This window comes from Sander lucioperca, chromosome 13 (assembly GCF_008315115.2).
Source record: "Sander lucioperca isolate FBNREF2018 chromosome 13, SLUC_FBN_1.2, whole genome shotgun sequence".
NCBI lineage: Eukaryota > Metazoa > Chordata > Actinopteri > Perciformes > Percidae > Sander > Sander lucioperca.
In genome coordinates this window covers 22,299,392-22,317,546 of record NC_050185.1, presented here as the reverse complement: position 1 = coordinate 22,317,546, position 18,155 = coordinate 22,299,392, and the positions used below count along the sequence as shown (strand labels likewise).

The 18,155-nt window shown below is 38.4% G+C and overlaps 1 long non-coding RNA gene across 1 annotated transcript; it reads left to right on the top strand.

Moving 5' to 3' along the window:
* Nucleotides 1-942: 942 nt before the first annotated feature.
* Nucleotides 943-14,590, top strand: LOC116052767. The gene is made up of 3 exons (XR_004105642.1): nt 943-953; nt 3,127-3,130; nt 14,509-14,590. It is a non-coding gene; the product is annotated as an uncharacterized LOC116052767 (long non-coding RNA).
* The last annotated feature ends 3,565 nt before the right edge of the window (nt 14,591-18,155 follow it).

Below are 18,155 nucleotides of genomic sequence, written 5' to 3'. Positions count from 1 at the left end.
AAGGCACAAAACCTCCAAACCAAATCTTAAAAGAAAATAATGCTCACACAGTAATAATAATCCAATAATGTAATATAACAGATTTGCAGAGGGGCATTCTGAAACTGCTAATAGTCTTTTACTTAAGTAAAATTATGAATGCAGGACTTGTAATGGTCTATTTTTATAGTGCGGAATTGCTACTTCTTGTGTTGGCTGGTATATCCAGCTCTATCCACAAAGCCTTCTGCAACTAGTGTGTAACTTCCATTACACACTGTATTGTTGCACTTAGACTTTATTTCTCTCAGACGTTACTCTTTTTATGCTTTAGAGCAGAGATCTTCAACAGGGGGGGTCCTCAGAGTTACTGCAGGGGGGGCCGCCAAATTATTGTTTGATATATATTATTTGAAAGTTTTTTTTTTTATTATTAAAAACTGCCTGAAAATATACATGACCATGAATCCAACATATTATAAGCAAAACGGCCTATTCGTACAAAAAAAACACATTTAATTTTCACAACATTGATGATACGCTTGGCTAAAGTAGCCATTATGGTAAGGCCACAACCTTAAAGCTTTGCTTACCTTAAAGCATAAGGACTTCCTTTGCCTTCCACATGTATGTTTAACATTAAAACATAATGTTTAAATAATACAATATCCATACATTCATTTTCATCCATATATGTAGTAGGGGGTCCCTGCATGGTCTCTCTTTCAGCTAAGGGGTCCTTGGCCTAAAAAAGACCCCTGCTTTAGAGGAACACCCCTGCCATTACATAGACACAACAACTGAGACTAATATAACTGGAGCAAGCTGTCACTCAGGAAAGGAACCGGAATAAAATTCTTCAGATGGTCCCCAAAAGTGATCTATCACACTGAGAAATGCACCTTAAGTAGATAAAGTATTTGAAATACATTTATCCTAAAATCAATGCCTACAATGCTCTATTTCTTCCTGCTGTGTGATAACAAGCCACGCTTTTTGGCGGTGTGGCTGGTCCCTGTCACCTTTCTAGCCCTCCGGCAGTAGATAGCATCCTCCGAATGCATTGTGTAAGAAAAATACAATCAATCAATTAAACTTGACAGGTGACTGACAAACTACAGTAAAAAAATAAATGACCAATAATAAGACAGTACAAATATAGAAGACTGTGGGAGACTAATGCAGACAAAAGAAATACAGTATAGATGTTAGACTAAAATGTGAATAAAAATGTTTAAAAGTGAAATCAAATAAATAAAATAGATAAAGACAACTAACTAGAAAAAAATCTAATAATGGCCATAAAATATTATAAGCAGAAGCCAGGTATCACAACCAGGCTCAAGGCTGGACAAAGGAGGGATGACCACACATGAGTTGTAATTAAAGATATGTTTATTTTACATAACTAAAAGAGAAAAGAACTAGAGAAGACAAACTCAGCTGAACAAAACCAAATGGGGTGAAAGCAGGCTTCTCTCAACAGGCCTGGACCAGGTCCTAATCTGGGCTATAAACCCACATCAGAAAAAAGCTGTGTGAAAAACATGTATGATTCTCAGACTGGTTCTGTTCAGAGAACACACATTTGTTTACAATTGCCATGTTTTAATATTCACTGCAAAAACATTACAGCTGATTATTCAAATATGGTTTCAGTGTGACAAACAGTCATGTTTCATTACAGGGCAGTAATCAGAGGGAGGGAAAGAATGGTATACTGTTGCTATTTCACCTTGAACTGAAAAGGAACTTCTGTCAACAAGATCCATTAGATGTCTGTCACAGTTTTAACCCAGAGGCTTAAAATAACAGGAGCCTGTATCTCAACCCACAGACATACACACAAACCTTTCCAGGGACAGAAACCAGTTTTTCACTTCAGTGTTTTTTTTTAAATTTCAGAGCAACATATTATTAATTGAAATATGGACCAACTATTAATTCATACATATTGTCAAATGAAAAATGTGTATTGAGGTTTATTTGGATGAATGTGAACTAAAGTTCACAGAGAAAGTTGTAACAGGAAACAAAAAAAGAACATAGCTGTGTTGTTTCTCTTTTGATTAAAAGTTGCTGGGCAAAGAAGCAAAGGGGATCGTCATCCATGAGGAAACAATAATTGTTTCAATATTGGAGGTCAAAAGAACTGACCCGAATAGTGGAAAATAAAATAAGTTACTTATAGGACAGGGAAAAGATTGGAATCTGTTTGAGTCTAACTTAACGTACTGTCATGCCACTTCCAGTTTGTTTAGATAGGTTCACCAAAAAATAACCTCTTCCTGCCATCATGCCTTTGTTTTAATTATTATCTGAAAAACCAGAATGTCTATGGATACTTTTTCAAGGAGACAACTGGATGAAATCATACATTTGCACATTTTACTGTTTATCTATCCAGCGTAATTCCCTTTGGAGTTAGACTACAATGTGAATGTGACACTAATGAGCATTAATTAAAATTTCACACAAGGAGATTGTACGTGACAAAAGAAAATAACGATGCAGAAAGCAGTTTTGAAATTGTACTAACAGGGGAAGAAATCATTCCCCTTCTTTGGTTTTGCTCTCCAACTTGTCAAAAGAAAAAACATACTTATTTAGAGTCATCACTGCAGATCTTTAAGTTGAGCATATTATTTGGTCTTAATTCACACTATATTAAATCAGTGAAGTATTTGTGTTTATGATATAGCAAACACCTGGACATCAATGTCCTGTAAGGTAAATTATCCAATTATGTGTGTACAAGATACAATATTGATTATTGTAATTGAATCTAATACTGGGGAGGGAAACTCAAGAGCTTGTTGGGTGGCTGAGTGCACATTTGTATGAATAGGACAACGGGATACCTTACACACAGGAAATGATTGCCGTAAAGTGAAGGACATTGTGGACTAGCCAGTCATCTACAGGAAATTGTTAAGTAATGTGAATAAGGCACTGCTGTGTTCTGAATCCAGGATCTCCTGTTGCTAGACAGGCGCTTTAACCAACTAACCCACAGAACTACTGATGCTCACGATATTTCAGAAGAGTTGTTTTTTTGTGTTTAAAAAATGAAAAAAACAATGCCTCATTACCTTTCTCTGTTTTGACAAAATGTTATTTTGTTTTTTGTGTTAATTATTTGTGGAGAAAAGTAGTTCTGAACATCGGCTATGATTGTGTGTGCTAACTTCATGGTGTATTGGTCTCTCATTAAAATACTGCACAATTGTTCCCCAGCTATCTTGCTACCCAGTTTAACAACCATGTCCAGTTTCTTTTTGTTTTGTACAGACAATGGCCAATGTTCATGTTTTTTTTTTTATGTTTTGTGTTTTTATGTTATACAATGTGCTGTCCTGTAAGTATGCTTTTTGTGCAAAGCAAATTCCCCTAGGGGCAATAAAGGTTGAAACTAGAATAGTGCAGTGACTCAGCCTCTATATTAAACTTTCACATGAAAGAATTGAAATCTGCTGAGCAAATCTGACATATTAGCAAAGACCCTTGAACAACACAATTGTTAGGCTTATATTAGGAAATTCCCCATCATATGTCTGCAAATCCATCAGTACGTTTGGAAAACTTGATTGAGGTTGCAATCAGTGCAACCTCAATGTGTCAGTGTAATGCATATCCAAATGCAGCCAGTTGTCCAGTTTTATTGATTCTGCTGCGGCACCTAGAGTCTTTATTAGTTGGCATATGATTTCCCCCCTGGCTTGGCCTGTGAAAATGAGTTACAAGCTTAGCAATGGCCTGTGGCCAGCCACCACCTTCATGAGGAATAGGCAAGTAGCAAGGGGCCAAGCCATTACCATAGCACAAATTGACTTTGCTTGACAAAACAAACACCTTTTAATGGCAATATTGTATTTATAACATGCATCCTCATCAGCGGGCCATGCAGGGTCAATTATATCTACGTGACAGGTGGTCAACACCATCATTGTATTGTATTGTAACTTGTTCATCTACCCAAACCATATTAGTCAATGTCCATTTTGAGGGTTTCAAAGCATGCCATCACAGGCCATAATTACTGCTGTAGGCTTCCTGAATAAAAAAGGTAACGGCCAACCTAATTATATGGAGCCTGAGCATATTGATCCAGTGGGACAAGCTTTCTAATCATTGCCCTCATGCTGATAAAGTGTACATGGCGGTTGAAGTCAATCTGTCAATTTCATTTCAGTCAATATGTTGTACTTGCACTGATGACTTCTCCTTTGGTTTGCTCCTGCAGCATTTTAAAGGACATGTTCTGTGTATGCTTTGCACAAACTTGAGCTGGACCATGTTCTGAAAAATGTCATCTTGATTTAAATCTGTTCTTTTTCAATGTAATGAAGAATGGTTTTCAACTCCCCCTTGTTCCAATGGCTAATGAGAATAGATGGGCGAAGTAACAGAAAACTTTTGTCCTTCAAGGAAGCTGAAAAGATTCATATTAATTCATATGAAAATGCATTTAAGGAATGTTCCGGCTTCTAACTCTGTCTTGCTGACCTTTATTAAATTCTGTCTGCTATTGCTTTCTCTCTCTCTTGCTTTGTCAGTGCTGTTCGTTATTTGTCTTGCCTTGCTTTACCCTCGTTTTTCACTGCTGTGCACTTTCGAATCAAGTTCATTAGAATGAATTGTTTGATGCTAATAAGCCAACATAAGATTTAAATGAAAAAGAGGAACCTGAGAAACTTTGTAATCCCACTGAGCTCAGAACTAATTGCCTTTTAATTGACAACTTTCAGCTTGAATGCAACTTGTTTCATAGTCTCTTTTGTGTTTGTGTTATTCTGAAACACCCTGGCTTGGTGGGTTTTGGTATTTCATGGCATTTCTGCTATTGACAGTGGATACATTTGGGTGAAATGGTACAACTTGGTTCATGTTTCATGCTTTAGTTTTCATTTCCCATTATCATCCATTTCAAAAATATACTGGTACAGTGTTGTCAAGTTAGAGTTCACGCTTTCAACCTGTAATATTTTATCATCTGGCTGTTGACAGTAAGTGGTTCAAGATTTTTTATTTTGCTATTTTAGGTACATCTTACATTACATCTTTTCATATACGTAATTTTATCCATCCTTAAACATCTGAGAGTTAAACAGCAGTCAGAATGTGTTGGTCCATGACAGTTACATCAAAGCTTGCAAAGCCAACATTAGCTAAGTACAACTAAAGCAACAAAGATTACTGTTGTATCTAAATCTGTATAGAAGAGAGACTCTGAAGAGACCACTACGACTTGCAAGACAAGGGTCTGGCCAATGGAGGTAGCTGAGCTAGCGCTTCTGCTAGCATCCTGAAGGCTGGTCACCATTGATATTTACATCAATCATCAGTGACTGTGGGTACTGTTTATTCAATGAAAAAAGTATTGGGTAAGGAAAGGAATAATTATTAAAAATGATGTTTGCTTAATGACACTTAAACTTTTGGACAGGAGGAGCCAGGGATCAAAGCACCAACCCTGTGATTAATGGAAAACTAGCAGTTATGGTTCTCTATTTTATGTCAGAAAGTAAAGGATTTTAGTAACTTTCAAAGATACTTTGTGTTTACTACTTACTAGAAAAGTAGTCTCGCTTTGCCAGACCTTCCTCCACAGCGCTGCAAAGGAGGGTCTGGCTAGTTCACACAGCATTCCGGGAAAAACGTGCTCAGATTTATTGTCATTTCTTTAAACCAATCCCAATCATCTTGGGCGGCGCTAAGCACCGGACAGAGCCCGGTGCTGCTGAATAATTGCCTCGGGAAGGAACTTATTTTGGTGGAACACATGTACGTTCAAAAGTTGTTTTAGTCGTGCAACAGAAAACTCTGATTGGACAGTTAGCTAGCTGTCTCGATTCACTCTGCAGACATCTGAAGAGCAGAAAACCATAGTCCTCATCAATCCACCGGTGTTTAAAATTCCAACACAAAGAAAGCGGAAGGTAACGGACATCCGGCCAAAAAGAATGACATCCGGCGGAATTTCCGTCGGCAACGGAGCAATCCCGGAAGTGGAAGGTTGTGAATATAGACTATTGTAAAAGTAACCAAGCAGCCTAGCAAATGAAACCCTACCAATGCTTTCTGCATATGCCTCCATGGGTGACTCTTGCCTTTCACATGGCAGTCCCTCATCATTCATATGAAGTGTGAGTAAATTATGAGAGTAAATTTTGCACGGGTAATACAATTTAAAATTTCTGTCTGCTTCATTTTTTGTTTGTTTGTGTTTTTAATAGGGCTGTCAAAATAACGCGTTAATTTCGATTAATTAATCTGAGAAAAAATAAATAAAATAACGCCGATTAATCCATTCCATATTGACCATTCCGTTTGACCCGGAGCCATTCTAGCCACCATTGGACTGTAAAATGAAGGAGGGAGACAACAATGTGCTGCCTGGATCATTGATTGGAACATTTACTTATACAAATCTTCTTCCTGAATAGGGTTGGCTACTGAAATCTGGTGCCACTGATATGTCTGCACTTCTCTCTGATGCTCTGAAACAGAGATACAGGCAAAACAAACACCGCTGCAAGTGACGCTAGTTAACACTATACTCAACAGCAGCTAACGTTAGCCTACCGCTAGCTAGTTAACACTATACTCAACAGCAGCTAACTTTAGCCTACCGCTAGCTAGTAGCTGGATTAAAAACGGTTAAAATGCTGACAGCTAACGCTAAACGGTGTAAAGTTTGTCTGTATTTCACTGTAGAGGATTCAACACCGGGGTGTAACAATCTGCAGCTGCCGACGTCGGAAAAACACAGACGGTGCGTTCAATGAAACTGGTAATTTACAGCCTCGTGGTGCATTCGAAGTTGTTGTTAAATGTCCTTTTCCCATCTGGTGGTTGTTTTTGTCGTTCAACAGCAATTTACTAGTGAAATAAGTTATTGTTATAGTTTTTACATTATTATTAAATCATTTAATTTTGACCATATGGCCTTAGCAATAAACAAGTTCTTTAATGTCGCCAACTGTTGTTTAGTACCTTTCTTTTTTTTCTTTTTTTTAACTTTATTAAAAAGTATCGGTTCAGGCACCATTAATTATGTATGCGATTAATTTAGATTAATTAATTACAGAGTATGTAATTAATTCGATTACATTTTTTAATCGATTGACAGCCCTAGTTTTTAACAATAAAGACAACTGTTGCAAGTTCCTTGTTGTTTCTACAGTGATAAAGAAGTGAGCATGTGCTATGCTGCGCCCTCTTTATTTAAATTATGACAACATCCTCTAATGTCGCTATCCTGCTTTCTGTTGGTGTGGCGATATGGCTACACTGACTTAGCACGGAGCAAACTTTTTCTGAATGAATAAACAACTTTACATCATTGTCACTAAACATCAATGAGAGCCTAGTGTCATGCAAACATGGCATGCATAGCATTCTGTACAATTGTGCAATTAGACAATCAGACAATTAGCTTTTCTTCTCTTGCTTTAATCTCACAATTGTATTCAATCTGTCTATGCATGCTGCTCATACTGCTCATACTTGCATTAGTAATGCATCCTTCCCTTTCCTGTGTGCCTGTATCTGTCTATGGTTGTTACCTGTTTGACATACACGATTAGGCATGTCTTAGCATGCTGTAGTGTGTGCCATGTGGGAGCTTGTTGGAAATAATATGCATATGTGCGTGTCTAGGAGGCCCCTGCCCTTTGCCTCAGCAGGCTGCTGGTACACTGGCTCCAGTATCTGGTGGCAGCTGTCTCTCTGTGTGTCCCTGTTTCAGGTGATAGGGTAGTGCCTCATGTTATATCATTGTTCTGCCTCAGCACTCAGAAACAAGTCTGCTGGCTCAGCTGCTCACCGTTAGACCGGGAAGCTCTCCCCAAAGAACAAAGGTGCTCCAGAGATAAAAGCAAGAATGCAGATTCACACAGCAAGCCCAGGATATGTTCTATGTGTGTGTTTGTTGATGTGCATGTGCGCGAATTTGCATGCCTGAGTGTGTGTGCTCTCTCCTGTATCCCACCAGTATTTTTTGCAAAAGCTGTCTCCAAAGCGCCCAGCTCACAGTGGGATGAGCCAGAACAAAGAGGCATTCACTTCTATTTCTATATTATCGTACCCAAGGGCATGCTGATATAATGAATACATCATTCTGTTATCTGGAGTGAGCAGTACACTTGCTGATACTTTTTGCCAAGTGGAATTAAATGATATCCGGTAAGTTTCACATTCAAAAACATGTGCAGTCCTCACTTTGTACATTTAAGTAGTTTATCTGTGGCCCTCTGAATTTCTTCTGAGGAGTAAAACTATGTCAAGGTGATCTCAGTTGATATCCTTCTCAGAATGTAAGTTTGTGTGTGTGTGTCTGTGTGTCTGTGTGTGTGTGTGTGTGTGTGTGTGTGTGTGTGTGTGTGTGTGTGTGTGTGTGTGTGAGATGAGACCAAGAAAAAAAGTGAGAGACTTTCAAAATCTTTAGAATACAAAGTCTTATCAATGCCCATTCACAGATTAAAATGAGGCTTATTTCCATGCACAGGCAAAGTTTTGAATTGGGTCGTCTCCATCAAATTCCTATTAAAGTGGATTTGGAGAGGAGGGCACTGGAGATTAAAAAGGGCACTGCATTTGCATCTGCAGGTGATGTCCTTGACACACATTAAAGTTTACACAGCCCTCTAGAAAGAAAAATATCCATGATCCCTCCCCACACCCGACCCTGCTTTTCAGTTTATATTCAGTTACCACACTTAAATTGCTCAATGGCCCACACAGTCTCTTCTTTACACGGTCACTTTACTTTTAAAATTATTTATATTTCCGCCTTTCCTAACTTTTCTACAAAATGCAGACTTTATCTTGGGACACAGAATGTCTATTTCCATACAAATTAAAGTTTGACAAAGGCATTTCAAAACAAAATAGTGGTATGCTTGGGGGAGGCGGTTGGGGAGGGGGCTAAGCCTGTGAGAAACTGGCCCTCTGGGAGGGAGAGGACTAGAGACTGGGACACCAGGCAATTCATCAGCGACTGAGAACGCTGTGATCCATAACAGCCACCAGCATGCTAATGTTCTTCTCCTGACTGGATATGTCACTCTTCTTCTTGATGTCAGTGCATTAGGGTGCCAGTTTAATCTCACATGACAGATGTTTAGAGGAAGACAATCAAATTTAACTTTCCTTGTGGCGTCGATGAACAATCCGTTCTGACAGTTTTATTCCACATCAGTAAAAGCAGTCGCATATTTGTACTCTTGATGCAGAAAGCACATAAATGTAGAGGCCAATGTTTCGACAGGGCTCTCTGAAGAAGACTCTGTTGGTTCTCATTCTCAAGGTCTTGGGGTTTTGCTTTAGTCTGTATTTTTGTAACATCACTTTCCTCATATGTCATGTCTTGTTTTACTTCCAGTCTTTGTGTTTTCACGCCTGTTTACCACCACACCTGTGTTCATGTACTATCTCCACATTCCCTTCACCTGAGTTTCTCCACCCATATCTGCACTTTATCCCCTTGTTAGATTAGTTTTGTATTTAAGTCATGGTTTTCAGTTTAGTCTCTGTTGGACCCTTGGTTTTGTTAGGAGAGACCAGTTTTGTTTTGCCTGCACAAAACCTGTAATAAAGAGATGTCTTCAAGTTCCTGTTGTCTGCAGTCTTCTGTGTTTGGGTTCACCTGCTCTACTCAACCGTAACACTTATTGATCAATCACAACCTCTGTCTGGACTTTTTCGCACTTGCAGTCTCACATGCTTAACAGGCGTCTGTCTACCTGTGAAGTCTGGAGTGCCTATTGAGTATTGACTTTGACATCAAAGTCTCAAACAGCTGCAACACTGCCTGACAGGCATACTGTAAAATACAGTAATGCCATTTAGTTTCCTGTTTTATGTTCATTCATTCCCTGTGCTAATGTTTCCCTTTTTTGCTCTTGGTTATGTTTTACCCATGTTATTTCAGTGTTCTCTGTGTGGTTTTCCTAGTTTCCTTGTGTATGTTTCATGCTTCAGTTTCCTGTTTAATTTTGTAGTCTCTCTGTTTCTCCTGTGTCATGTCTTGTTTTACTTCCTGCCTTGTGTGTTTTCCCGCCTTTGTGATTGTCTGCCCTGCCCTGATGTGTTTCACCTGTTCCTCAGCCCTCATGCCACCTGTCCCTCGTTACTACCCTCATTACCTTGTGTATTTACTCTGTTTGCTTTCTGTTGCAGTTGTGGCTTGTCGTCCTTCGTTGTCAGTCCATTGTTGAGAAATCACTGCCTTTGCTAGCTGGATTTCTGTGTTCCTGGACTTCTCTGTGCTTCCGGGCTTCTCCTATGTTTGCATTGTTCCTTAATTTACGTGGATTGTTAATTCTCTTTGTGTTTCATTGAATTATTCATACAAACTGCTGCTCCCTCCTCGCCTTTCTGCATTTGGATCCAAGCCTGAACCAAGTTGTGACAGTTCCAGTGTAAGAAATGAATAATTATCTGATTTGAGAGGTTCTAGGGACAGGTTTGGGGAAGGAGAGGGAGGGGTTTTATTTTGTGTGGAGTGTTAAATGTTCTATATAAATAACAAAATGTTGTAAGTAAATAGGATAAATAGGTTTGGAATTATTTTTACAACTGAAATTAATATTTTGTTATTATTAAAGGTACCAGAAAGGTGAATGGTACCCAACCCTAGTAGTAGTAGTAGTAGTAGTAGTAGTTCAACTTGTGCCTCACATGACTATAGAGACAGTAGCAAACCTCCACACATGGCAGCATCAACGTAATAAACACCATATTTTGAGAATAATAAACACTTTCTCTACTTGACATCCACCCCCCTCCTATTGTGTCACGGCCTTGTCTCCCAGATTAGTGAAAAAAGTAATCAAAACTTGCAATACACATTTACAAAACACCTATCAACCCCCTAGAGCTCCTTGTCAGCACGCGTCATGATTGGATGTAGAAAACAAACAGTCAGAATGTTATTTTACGCTTTGAATTGTTGGTGCTTTATTGTTTCTCCATGTCTCCTCATCCAGTTCCACTGATGGTACTTGAAGTTTTTTTTTTCCTTTTGATCAAAAGGCCTTTCTTCCCCCTCATTCATCTCTCAGGATCTTCTGCCAGGCAGATGCAGTTCAAATCTCCAAGGTAAAAGTTTTGTGCATTTCCATGTCAAACGAAGAGTTAAGCGCAGACGTTTTTCCTCTCAAGACTATCTTCAACCAAAGCTGTTAACTAGATCATTGATTCAGATTGCACTATAGTGCATACATATATATTGCACATTACAATAATCCATCTGCAGATTGATTTTTGAGCCCTAAGATCCAGTGTTTTTATTCTTAGGTGATTGATTGGGACTGGAAATGCTTTTATGTAGGGTTTCACCGAAGCTCTTTCATCACTGCATTTTCCACATTGGTATTCTGTCTAGTCTAGGTGAGGTATTCAGGATGCAGAGAGCATCAAGACACAAGACAGGATTTATGAGAATTTACCACATTTTGCATCACTTGTTTACTCAACTGCTCTCCAATTATGCAACATGTAGGAGCTTTAGAACACAGTGTCAGTGTTTTGGCATAGAGTAACAAATCAGAGAAAAGAAGTGCCGGTCATTGACATTCTGCAGATGATTGCTGTTAGCATGTTTTGCTTCATACTGATCACGGTAAAGAGAACAACACAGAACACAGCATGCAGACAAATGTTTGCAGAAAAAAGATGCGTCACTAACTAAAAAAATATTGGCAGACAGGATAACTGATAATAGAGACATTTTACTAAAAACAGTAAATGTGAACCTAATGGTGGCATTAGAAGTAATGTCAGGGGATGACCAAAATCATTGGGGTTCATCCCCTGAGAACCATGAACATCTGTACAAAATGTTGTACCAGTCAATGTCGTAGATGTTGAGATATGTCTCTTGATAAGTAAAAACTTGACTTTGACATTACATATTTTCTGTTCTTATTAGGTTAAGACTTTTTTTTTAAATCGATCATTCTTAAAAGCAGCATTTGTTGCCTGTGGTGTCTGCCTCTAGCTCTCTGGCTTGTTTGTGTTTTTGTTTTCTGGCATTTGTGTTTTTTGTACATAGTTAATGCATTTATGTACTGCTTTTGTCTCTTCTATTTGTAATGGCTGCTGTAAGCCAAATTTCCTTTGAAGGAACAATAAAGAAAAGTTGTGACATGTAGTCTTTTGCTCAAAGACAAATACAGATTTTAAGACTCAATGCGAGATTAAATCACATCAGAAGATGTATAGCATTGTGGTGTATATCTGATGCTTAAATGAGCTATGATCATGTGTTATTCCTGCCCACACTTGCGCTAACCGAGATTTTCACTTTGTTCAGTTCTGGGGTAAATGAGGAGGGGGAGTAATCAAATGGTTCAAGCTTTCCTATTAAATGATAAGAGGGCCTTCTGCTGACAGGTCTGCATGTTAAGAGGCTTGCCACTGACAAATACAAGACACATTTCTCTCTTCTGCATTGTTCTTCATTAAAGGCAGCCCAAGGGTGAAGGTTATATGGGAGAACATCTAATGATGTGTGGACCAAATCAATCTATTTCCCTTCCTCAGTGGCTTTTCTCAACACAATAAATGAAGGGGGCTGCCTTTGCCCCATCTGTACTCCACGTGTTGTCTTAATGTGTCAAGCAAGGTTTGAAATCGAATACATATCAGAACAGAATTTGCATCACGTTTAAAATGCATACAGCCACATGTATAGAACAATATAATTGACATACAACTCAACAGTTATTTTTAAAGAATGAATTATGAGTCAGTATAAAAAACAGAAAGTGAGACTTGCATCTTGTTTAAACGCTGGTACTCACGCTTTATGCTCATAACTGTACAAAGAACCTTACAGCAAAATGAATACATTTTAACATGAGTGATTTGATGAGTAGGGAAACTGCATTTGTATTGATATGTCTACTTTTTTCACTATGCATGCCTATCATGTGGCCTTTAATCAATCAATCGTAGGTGCAGTTAATATGTTCTCAGCATATAGACAGCAATTTATTTGTGTGATATGAACAGCTGCTTATGGAGATTATATCACTAAGCGTAAAGTAAACATGCCTAAATAGCAGAGATGGGGACTCGAGTCTGAGACTCGGACTCGAGTTGCACTTAAGTCGCACAAACAGCTGACTTCAGACTTGACTTGCAACTCGACCCAAAAGACTTCAGACTTGACTCGGACTCGAGCTTCGAGACTCATCAACAACCTGTTTTCATGCAATTATTGCTTTTTAAATCTAAATTCATTCATATATTTCTATTTTCTTTTATTAGCGCATATACGTTGGGGAAACGTATGACGAACTGCATGACACCTGCCCTTTGCCATAATGTGGAACGTAACGCATGCGCTATGCCTATGTGTGCGCACTCATAAATGCATTGACGATGGCGACACCAAGTCCTCCCGGAGTTGTGCCTTTTGTCATTAGTTTTGCTTTCAATAACTTGGTAAACAGTGGCAGTAAGCGAACAGCTACATGCGAGGTGTGTGGCACCAAGATAAATGATGCCAGATCAACAACGTCAAACTTCATCAGGCATCTCAAAACGCACCCAGATAGGTCAGTCACTTGCTAAGGTGAAAGAGACGTTACATTTAGCATATATCGTCACAGGTAACAAGCTAACCATCGCAAAGTCTGTGCTAATGCTGGGAACAGGCAAATTGTATCTTTATAGTTGTATACAACTGATTTTGATACTGTACTGTATGGATGGTAGCTACGGGACATGTTTTAAATTTATAAGATTTAACAATACAGTGTTAGGGACAGATCAGATGACCAGAGACTTGAGACTTGAAGTTGCCCCTCAGAGACTTGAGATTTGACTTGGACTCGAGTTCAAAGACTTGAGACTCGACTTGGACTTCCAAAAAATGACTTGTGAACATCTCTGGTAAAAAGCCAACAACTACTTTGGTATGTTTAGCAATATTTATGTTGCTTTATATATATATATATATATATATATATATATATATATATATATATATATATATATATATATATATATCCAAGGCATCCCATGAAAAGACTAAAACCAACAATGAGTACGTTTACATGCACACTTACAGTATATTCCACTATTATTCCGAATATGACAATATTCCGAATTTGAAACAGGTCATGTAAACAGCATATTCCAGTTGGATATTCAGAATAAGGCCTTTTTCCGAATATAGCATTTTCCAATAAAGACATGGGATATTCCGGTATTATTCAGGTTTTAGAGGCATCTTTGGACATGTATACAGCGCATTCGGAATATGCGTCTCAATAGGGGTTTTAACCGCAGGTTTACAGTCAGCTCTGTGCGTTTCTATGGTTAATGTACACAAACCAACCAGCCAACAGTTTGCAAGGCTGCAGACCCGATAAGAAGGAGAAACACAGCTACTTTTAAACATTATCAAAGATTATCAACAGGTTTTTGGATATGCGCAAACATCACATATCACACATTTAACAAGTGATGTCTCTGTAAGCAAAGCCTGATATAGTTTATTCTCCTGTGCCATAGAGCTCCAATGTTGTCCAAAAACTATTAGAAGCACATTAATGAGCCACAGTGTTACACAAGGTGACATGTTCTTTCATTACCATGAAAAATGGGCAGTTTAGCATGTGTAGTCCCACCGAAAATACCCTCTAGAGCACCAACTGTATTAATCAGCCAGTGAAAATAGTCTTCAACAAATGCACTATTTACTTCTTTTGAGTAATGTTTGCTGAAAGCTGTTTTAGGGGAATTACTTAGCCTTTCTTTAATGTAAGCTCTTAGTGAGCTTTTGTATGAACGGCACAAGGTTACTTTCCTTTTTTTTCCAGTACTAGCTTGTGGCTCATTGAAAATCGTATGTATATAAATTCCGCAATATATATCTAGATGTTTGTTGGGCTATAGTACAGGTTCAGAGGTTTAGGTGACCAGCCCTGAGAATCTTTTAAAAGTGCATTTTCAAAAAGGACTAATGTATTTAACACCTCTGGCACATGAGTTTCTGGCTCTGCAGGCAGCAGATGTGGCTTGGCTCTGGGACAGATCCTTGGTTTTAAGGTCAGCAGCACTGTTTGTCTGTCGTCCTTAATCACCTTTCAAATTAGTATGTTGGCACTGCTGGGGATCGATTGCCTGCCCCCAAAATCTCTGTGTTCTGGCCTTTGTTCAATCACACTTCGAACCAACTATAATTTATTTATTTTACAAGTGAAGGAGATGCATACCAACCCAACTTAATCAGTTTTGGAAAGGAGATGGTTGGTAATGGATCGATCCCTTATTCTCCCATTACAGGCTTGCCTACGTGGGAGGCACTACACCATCCAGAGATACAAATATAACAACTATGCTTTATTTGTTATTCCCCTAATTGCAATTTCCAACAAAATAATAACTTATGGCAGACTTTCTAATATTGCGGTGCTTGTTTAAAATCCAACCATATTGTCTATGGAGAGGATTTTTGTTCTGATGGATGAACAGGTCATTTGTCATAAAGTAAATGACATCTTTGCACAGAAGAAGTACATTTTTTTTTCTGTAGACTCAAGTGTGACTTTGTGTAATAGTATTCAACAAGGGCACCCAACAGATTGTAATTAGTATTTGTGCAATCCTATTGAGACACTTTAAGGTCCTGGTATTTTAAAAACATGGAACTTATTTTGAGAGTTCCTTGAGAATTAATTTACAAAGTACTCTTTTATACCTCCACATATTCCTTGGCTTTAATTTTGACAGTCTCTGTATCTTTGAGTCCCTATATGGATGTCTCACCATCTGCTGTCTCAGCTCTGTAACTCAGCCTACAGATGTCCACCTGAAACCTGCACAGTGTTTTGAAAAGCTGCCCAATATATTCTTAAATGGCTTTAGTCATAGAAAATTGCTTTGAAGTTACTACAGAGAAATGGGTCACACAGTTGAAGGAGTTATGTTAAATGTTTTTATATGCATGTTGTGTGAGAACCTATTATGGGTGTGTGAATGTACCAAAGAGATTCTCCACACAGCATTCCCTTTCCTCCTGAATTTACATATCTATGTATGGTGCATGTTACCACGTTTTTATCTTCATGTTTTTATCTGAACGCTTTACATAATTATGTGTCCTTGTGTAGTGTTTTGCTTTGCACGTCATGTCTCTGACAAGGAATTAGAGAGCCACAAAGCTTCCAGCAGAATTTATTGTTTCCCACAAAATGATCAATTTACATTTCTCATTTCCTTAATTTCTTTGTGTACACGTGTACTGTTGCAGGGCTCTAGATTAACATTTTTCATCTGTGCCGCCAAAGGTACAGCTCTACACAAGCACCATAAAAATAAGTTCTTACAGCACTTTTACCATCTAGATGCTTCACATGCAAATTAATCAGAATATTGTGCAACTAAGGATTTTTTTCAACACTTCATATTTTGTGAGTAATTGGCTGAGTAGCCAATCAAGAGCCGACACAAGTTTAGGCAGTACTTGTTTGTATTTCTCTCACTATCAATAATTACAGCTTAGTATAGCAGCAGCAGCAATGTGCAAGAGTGAATGTACATTTAACATTTATGTTGAATTTAAATTTTTAAATTTAAATACATTTTTAAGTTACGTTTGTTTTTTGTCGTTTTCTATGAGATCCTTTTGCTTAGTGAGAAATGAGACAGTTGGATCAAGCAGCCAAGCTGCTTTCCAAAATGTTATCACAGAGGATGCTGTCATGGCAGAAAGAGAGCGGATCCCTTGAGCAGGCACAGCAGAGACATCATTTGAATGTAAACTAGTCCAGTTAAATATCAGATTCACTGAAAATGCGACACTGAAACCTAACTGGCCAATACAAATGTTCATTGGGACTGAATATGGAAACAAAATAGGGTCAAACACATTTTAGTATGTATCACCAAATCTGAATGTGTAAAAACATTTTGTATGAATCCATTTAAATGTGTGAAAACGTTTGCAACCAAGCTTGGAAAATAGCAATATGGGACACTGAGTTTGATGAATTTACTGTTTGTCAGACCACAAACAAGACAAGAATTAGCTAGCTAGTGCACCCTGCGGTCCCTCACTCCCTGCCGCTAGGAGACTACTTCACGGGAAAGAGAGCGGACAGCAGTGCAGGGGTCTGATCCCAGACCGCCCCGTCTCCCCGCCAGGTCAGCCATTTGTTTCCATGACTGAGCTGCATTTTACTATGAATGCATACCGCATGTATACATTTAAATTAGTTTGATTTTAGTGAGCATATTAGTGTGTGTGTGTGTGTGTGTGTGTGTGTGTGTGTGTGTGTGTGTTTGTGTGTGTAATTAAGATTAACTGACATGCTTGGATGTAACAAGTGAGTGCAATATGGGAAGCATGAAAGCAGCAATGTTCCCTGTAGAGAACCAATTAGATGGAAGCCTTGGGAACACTCAGAGCCATACGTTAGCTTGCCAGCATGTAACAAGCCAAACATTGGGAGGGAGCCTTACTTTCCACACACATACACATACAGAGCAAATAGACATACACACACTCTCGTCTCTTTATATTTAGATGTTTGAGGGGTGCTTAAAATGTCAAAAGCGCTCAAGAATACAAAGTGTTCACTACTCCAAAGTTGTGTTAGAAGAAGTGGATCTAAAAGAAGTGAAACGTTATTTCCTCTTGTAGAAAGACAAGTCTGTGCTATATAATTGTTTTGTGTGCACTAAGTGTTAAGTAATATGTATCCATGCATGGCTGTGCGTACTACAAGTAGACATCCATCTAGCATTTGCTTTTACAGATTGATCTGGAGATCACTTCTATTTTACACTGTTTGATTGAATATGTTCCCGGCTATCAATGCTGGTTTCATGTCCACTAATCCACAGAAACTCCCACCATTCTGTGCTTCAGGCGATCTATTCAAATGATCAATATCGCAGAGGTGCTCTGTTTTAGCAAGCATCTGCCATGCTGTGTATAGGATTTTCGGTAACACTTTACTTGAAGGTATCTAAATAAGACTGACATGACACAGTCATGACACATGAACCCTAATCCTAACTCTAACCCTAACCATAACTTGTCATGACAAAAACAAGTCATAAACATTTATGACTTGTTTATAATGTTTATGACACGTTCATGTCACTCTTATGTAGATACCTTCAAGTAAAGTGTAACCGGATTTTCTCTTAAA